This window comes from Cucurbita maxima, unplaced genomic scaffold (assembly GCF_002738345.1).
Source record: "Cucurbita maxima cultivar Rimu unplaced genomic scaffold, Cmax_1.0 Cma_Scf01226, whole genome shotgun sequence".
In the NCBI taxonomy this organism is placed as follows: domain Eukaryota; kingdom Viridiplantae; phylum Streptophyta; class Magnoliopsida; order Cucurbitales; family Cucurbitaceae; genus Cucurbita; species Cucurbita maxima.
Genome location: NW_019273242.1, coordinates 1 through 6,225, shown reverse-complemented (window position 1 = coordinate 6,225; position 6,225 = coordinate 1). Strand labels below are relative to the sequence as shown.

General features: G+C 38.1%; 2 non-coding genes across 2 annotated transcripts; one reads left to right on the top strand and one right to left on the bottom strand.

The window, feature by feature from the left end:
• Positions 1 to 141: 141 nt before the first annotated feature.
• Positions 142 to 215, bottom strand: TRNAI-AAU. The gene has a single exon. It is a non-coding gene; the product is annotated as a tRNA-Ile (tRNA).
• Positions 216 to 3,380: 3,165 nt separating this feature from the next.
• TRNAN-GUU lies at positions 3,381 to 3,454 on the top strand. The gene has a single exon. It is a non-coding gene; the product is annotated as a tRNA-Asn (tRNA).
• The last annotated feature ends 2,771 nt before the right edge of the window (positions 3,455 to 6,225 follow it).

Sequence of the window (6,225 nt, the reverse complement as noted above, 5' to 3'; positions counted from 1 at the left end):
AGATCGTTAGCTTCTAATCTGGCCAATCAAGTTTCGTTTACATAACTTAATGCATAATAAACTTAAAAAAGTCATTATCTTCTAAATTTCGTAATGTTTTAACTCGTATAATGAAAAGATATAATTATCAATGAGGGAAATTGGCCCATGCAGGGGTTGAACATGCTATCTTCGCGTTATTAGCACGACACTCTAACCAACTGAGCTAATAGGCCATAGATTTTCTCGCCTGACAATGCGCCTAACGTGTTATTCCACGCAATTGTCAATACGTGTCCCTCAGGCTCTCTAACATGCTTTCCCTCCAGCAAGTTGACACGTGGCTTGCCGGCTGTCTCACGCGCTTTCCTTCCCACAAGGACATTGAAACGACGTGACCGAGGAAGAACAGAACGTTGGATTGGGTAAGGAAGACAGAACGTTGGATTTTCGAACCCTCTCAGATTTGAGTGTTTACGCCCTTACGAACCAAACAAACACCATAAACGAGATTAGGGGGAGGAGGAGACTAAAAAATGGAGGAAAAAGGACATTGAAACGACGTGAACGAGGAGAGAGAGTCGCCGAAAAATTCTCTAGTAATCGGGGTGAGGGAAACGAAGTCCGACACGAGATCCGACTCACGACCCAAAACCCACAGGCAACCCTAACCGATGTGAGGGGTGGAGAAGATGAAGTCCACCTGGTCGGACCAAAACTCGAATACCCGCAACCTCATTATAGCCAAGCAACCCCATACCTAGTTTGCTCCAGTAACCTAAAATACAAAGCTTCGACCCAACAATGCAATCAGATACCAACTAGCAACCAGTCAAGTAGTCTACTTTCTCTGTGCTTGGCCCAAAAACCCACATTCAAACAAAAAATACACAGAACACGGTCTAACCCATGATCCACTACACCAACTTGTGTGCCCACATGAACATTCAAGACCCATGCCCCGACCCACTTTGCGACTTGCTCATGTGTCAATGTCCCTCAATGACAGGGTCACTACTGCATACACCAGCCCCTTCGGCTTAGCTTCTCGGAATTTAAGGTTAAAAAACGACATATTTGGCTTGATTTGACATTTTTGACATGAACCTTTACATTTTTTACCTTTCCGAAGCTGATTTTTTTTTAACATAGGTAATTATGAATCAATTAATAGAGGTCCTAGTGGACAATTATATCAAGGACGCCAGTGTATTCCAGGCTCACAAATCATCATTTGTTATGCACTCAGGTAGTATAGAAAATCAGAGTGTCCTTGAGATTCAGGCGTAAGGGTAAACTTGTACAATACTAACTTTTGTAGAAGCTTGGAAGCCATTTTAAATCTCTAGTGAGTTCAATTGATTTCAATAATGATAAGCTATTGTATTTTTATTTTACCTTTATTTGAGTTGTCAGAAGTGGGATTTGAACCCACACCCTCTACCTATTCTTTATAACTATTTTTATAAAGAATAGCACTTTATAAAACAAAACCTTTCTAAGTTATAAAAGTTGGATTTCAACCCACGGACTCACAAGGACCAAAACTTGAGTCCTAAAGCCTTCAACCACTCAACCATCTTAACTATTTATTATGAGACCTAACATTGGTTGAAGAGTGGAATGAAGCAATCCTTATAAGGGTGTGAAAACCTCTCTCTTAAAGATGCGTTTTAAAACTTTTAAATTTACACGATACGTAACATGCCAAAACAAACAATATCTGCTAGCAATTGGAGAGGGACACAAAACATTAACTATAAGGTTGTGGATATCTCTCCCTAGTAGACATATTTTAAAATCGTGAGGCTGATGGTGATACGTAATTAGCCAAAGTAGACAATATCAGAGGTGGGCTTGGTTTGTAACAAATTGTATTAGAGTTAGTTATTGGGTGGTGTGCCAACGAGGTTGCTGGGAACACAAGGAGGTGGATTGTGAGATCCCACGTCGGTTGTGGAGGGGATGAAACATTTTTTATAAGCATGTGGAAATCTCTTACTATTAGATGTGTTTTAAAACTGTGAGGTTGTCAACGATATGTAATGAGTCAAAGTAGACAATATCTAGGCTAATACTCATAATTTGTTGGAATAGTTCAGTTGGTTAGAGCGTATGATTGTTAACCATAAGGTCGGAGGTTCATCTCTCTTTTTATCAATGGGAATGAATCATTCCATTTTAGTATGTGGAAAAATTTAACCCTCCAACCAAAGTGGACAATGTCATATAATTATGTAGGTTCGTGATTCCTAACATTGTTATAGTCTTAATTTAACATTCTTAATAATAATATTGTGTTCTTTTTAGGGGTAGCATCAATACAAAAACATAATGTAAAAAATATTTTAGCATAAAGCAGTTACATCATGCATGTTCTAGTGACTCTAGGCCCCTAGAAAACTAGGGTCGTTACATATAATCTACACCTGAACATTATATAACCTAAAGAAAAACCCGTGGCAACTGTCTCGATCAAGGACTCGATTACCGCCTACAAGTAGGTTACTTATTTAGTTGCACTAGATATTACTTTTCCTTTTTGGGTGATCACTAATGGTTAGTTAAGGTCACAGAGCAGGGTCGTCCCGAGCCATCAGTTCTATATGTACAAGTTGTTGTCCTTATTTTTCGAATCTCGTTCCAATTTTTATCAAATTTTTCTTTGTCACGTCAGTTCTATGTGTTACAAATTATTGTCCTTAGTTTTCGAATCTCCTTCCAATTTTTATGAAATTTTTTCTTTGTTAGGATGTGTCATGAATAATGATTTGAAGTCTTAGAAAGTTGAGTTATTATAGCTGTGCTTTGAAGTCTTTAAAATTGAGTTATTACAGTTCTTATATGCTTGAAAAATCATGTCGTGACAATTTTAAATCTCCAGTGAGTTCAATTGATTTCAAAAAATGATATGCTATTGTATTTTTATTTTACCTTTATTTGAGTTGTCAGAAGTGGGATTTGAACCCATGCCCTCTAATCCCGCATTGGTTTGAGAGGAGAATGAAAGAATAACTTATAAGTGTCTGTAAACATCTCTAGTAGCGTGTTTTAAAACTGTGATTCTGACGACGATTTGTTACGGTAAAAAATGGACAATATTTTTTAGTGTTTGGAAATGGGAACGAAGCATTCCTTAGAAGAGTGTGGAAACCTCTCCCTAGTAGACTCATTTTAGAATTGTGAGGCTGATGATGATACGTAATGGGCAAAATCGGACAATATTTGTTAGCGGTGGGTTTGGGCTATTGCGAAAGCTATCAAAGCAAGTCACCAAGCGTTGTGCCAGCAAGGACGTTGGGCCCCCAAGGAGAGTGTATTATGAGATCCAACATTGGTTGGAGAGGGGATGAAACATTCCTTATAAGGATGTGGTGGGCTTGAGCTATTACAAAGAATTAGCTGGAATAGCTCAGTTGGTTAGAGCGTGTGGCTGTTAACCACAAGGTCGGAGGTTCAAACCCTCCTTCTAGCGATGGTATTAAGTCTACCTACTCTAAATGAATTTAAAGGTAAAGATTGGTTATATATTTGCTTATTATGTTATGACTTGTTAGGATGTTACATGATATGAAAGTATGGTACTTATGATATTGTATACCCCACAATGCTATGTGCACTCCCTTCCCTCCATGGTATACCAATAGTGTGAGTGTATGCTAGTTGAAGCCCAGGTCAATGGGTAGGTATGCGAGCTCGCATGGGAGCAAATGTGTGTGTATGTAAGTCATGAGTAGAGAAGTATGCACATCAAATTCTACCCGGACACGAATATGAGACCAAGGCCATGAAATGATATTTTATGATAACCATGATTTCATGTGTTTGCGTGAGTAGAGAAGTAGTGGAGTTACTTAATGAGTATTTCTTAAAATACTCAAGACATGCACTGCTCTTATTTTTTAGGTAAAGGCAAGGCACCTCTGCACAAATGACGATGTCGAGATGACGACCATGGGATCCAACGTACACAACACTAGTGAGATAGAGGGGTAGGATCAAACGTACAAAGACGGTTAACATCATGAGAAAGAAGGAGAAGAAACAAGATGTAGACAACGAGTTTTGATACGGAGGAATGAAGAAAGGAAAATGCATGGAAACGAGTGGAGAAGACGAAGTCCACCTGCTCGGACCCAAACTCGAATACCCGCAACCTCATTCCAGTCAAGCAACCCCATACCCAGTTTGGTCTAGTAACTAGATACCCACCAACAATCAGTCTAGTAGTCTAGTTCCTATGTGCTTTGCCCAAAACCCACATTCAAGCCCAAATACACAGAACACAGCCCAACCCACGGATCCACTACACAGACCTGTGCGCCCACATGAACATTCAAGACCTGCGCCTCGAACCACTTTGCAACCTGCTCATATGTCATTGTCCCTCAGCGATAGGGTCACTGTTGCATACACCGGCTCCTTCGGCTCGGGATCTCGGAGTCCTAGGCTAAAAAATGGCGTATTATGCTCGGTTTGACATTTTGACACCGACCTTTATGTTTTTTGCCCTTCCGAAGCTTATTTTTACTTTAATAGAAATATTTAAGGTCAGTATAACGACTTATTTCTGAAGTTCAAGTTAAATTAAATTAGAAATGTAAATTACTAACGAAGCGAGATGGACGTTTTAATAGGAAACAACAACTGACAACACTTGGAGTAACTTCGAGAGACAAAATTCACGCTCGCATGTGTGAGTCATGTGTAGGGATGTACTACACGTCCAATTTTTCCAGACTAGAGGCCACCCCTATGATATTTTTAACAATAGGTTCCTAAGATCATTAGTTGCATGTGTTTGCATTCCCTAGCCTCAATAGTGGAGTCACTTATGAGTATTTCTTAAAATACTCAAGCCTTGTGCTACTTCTATTTCAGGTAAGGGCAAGACGCCCCTATATAGCTGACGACGACATCAAAAATAGAGATAATGACATGTGCATAGAATAGTAGTATTTTATTTTCTTAGGCATAGGTTAGTATAGGGCATTTTTACTTTGATGTTTTAATTGTTTTAGAAAGATGCTTTCAAATGAGTAAGTCCATGACACTATTTTAAGATGAAGTTTAAATGCTTAATTTCGTATAAGAGCATAGGATATGATGACGGTGGCAACTTTAGGCTAATAGAAATCTAGGGTCGTTACCGTTGGTATCAGAGCTTTAGGTTATAGATTCAGTAGACTTACCTACGAGATAGGCTTGGCACGTTCCAAGGTTTTACCATCGATGTCCTGTCACCGTCACGTATGTCTTGTATAAGATAAGAAAAAGAAATGCCTTTAATTGCATGTACTTTTTTTGTTTACTAATATTGAATGTAATTTAGTATCAAATATGTTGAGCTCTAACTATATGATTTATGGTAGCATTATGTTCCACCTAGTTGTATTTTTATGAATATGTCATGTTTGCTAAATTATATGTTGTGAATATATGTGATATGATGCAATTTATGTTAGAGAGATATAGACTTAAGAAAAATTATATATTGGTTTTAGAATCATGCCACGTAAAGGGCACGGGAGAGGAGAACGAGGATGGAGACGACCCTGTATTAGAGTTAGAGGAAGAGGTGGAGGTGAAGATATCCCTCCTCGTGAAGGTTTAGTGACTAGAACGGACGCACCTTAAGTTGTGCTACCTTAGGCTATGGACCTCCAGCACTGATAGATGAAATAAATCTCACTACAAACCTGATTCTTTTTAGGGAACCATAAGTAAAACAGCTAAAACTTATTTTTGAACGTGGACAATATCATACTATTATGGAGGTTCGTGATTTCTAATCATCAAGCATTCTCGATGAGATTTCATAGGTAATATTATCTATCATTTTCTATTGAATCAAAACCCTTGAATTGAGTTATAATGTTATAGTAATTTTCCTTTTCTAGTAAATCAAAACCCTTCAAGTGAATTATAATTTTCTAGTTCATTTTTGGGGTATCTTTGAGTTTTCTATCATTGTTACTTAGTCTTAATCGAGCATTCTCGATGAGACTTCATAGGTAATATTATCGTCCAACCTTTTATGTTGGATGAAAACCCTTGAATTGAGTTATAATGTTTTAATAATTTTCAGGGGTAGCTTCCGATCGTTTAAATAAAATGTAAATGCAACTTTGAGCTGAGTTTGTTTTAGGTATCCCTTTTAAGGTGTTTGATGTATAATGACAGTACCTATATTGCTCTCTGAGTGTTAAACCTAAATTGAACCTAAGACTGAGTACCTTATTCTGG